The sequence below is a fragment of the Pygoscelis adeliae genome, unplaced genomic scaffold (genome assembly GCF_000699105.1).
Source record: "Pygoscelis adeliae isolate BGI_AS28 unplaced genomic scaffold, ASM69910v1 Scaffold1, whole genome shotgun sequence".
Lineage (NCBI taxonomy): Eukaryota > Metazoa > Chordata > Aves > Sphenisciformes > Spheniscidae > Pygoscelis > Pygoscelis adeliae.
Window position 1 is genome coordinate 2955121 of NW_008824051.1, and position 372 is coordinate 2955492.

Sequence of the window (372 nt, forward strand, 5' to 3'; positions counted from 1 at the left end):
CGGTGCAGTTTAACAGTGTGAATAGTTCGGTCAGTGTGCGGGCTGCAGCTGAAGAGTGTGGTCTCACTCCTTCGCCGTCACTGGCCATGGGTTACTGCTGCTCTCTTTGTAGTGGATTTAGTGGTTGCAGGGACAGTTGATCTAACAGTTTTGTGGGGATGGCTTTCTGTCAGATGGAAGCTATTCTAGTGAGTATTTGCTCTGATATGAATGAAAGCTGTTTCTCCTTCTGCACTAATGTAAACCAGCTGTGGGTTAAGTATAATGTGAAACTGTACCTTGAGAAACCAAATCTCAAATTTGGTCCTCAAATCAGTCCTCAAAATCAGGACTACACTTAAAATTTCTGAAAAGTTTGGAATAAAAAAAGTC

The 372-nt window shown here is 42.5% G+C and overlaps 1 protein-coding gene across 2 annotated transcripts in view; it reads left to right on the forward strand.

The window, feature by feature from the left end:
• Positions 1-372, forward strand: part of LCLAT1 (lysocardiolipin acyltransferase 1) — a 122906-nt gene that overhangs the window by 1000 nt on the left and 121534 nt on the right. The window lies entirely within an intron of this gene.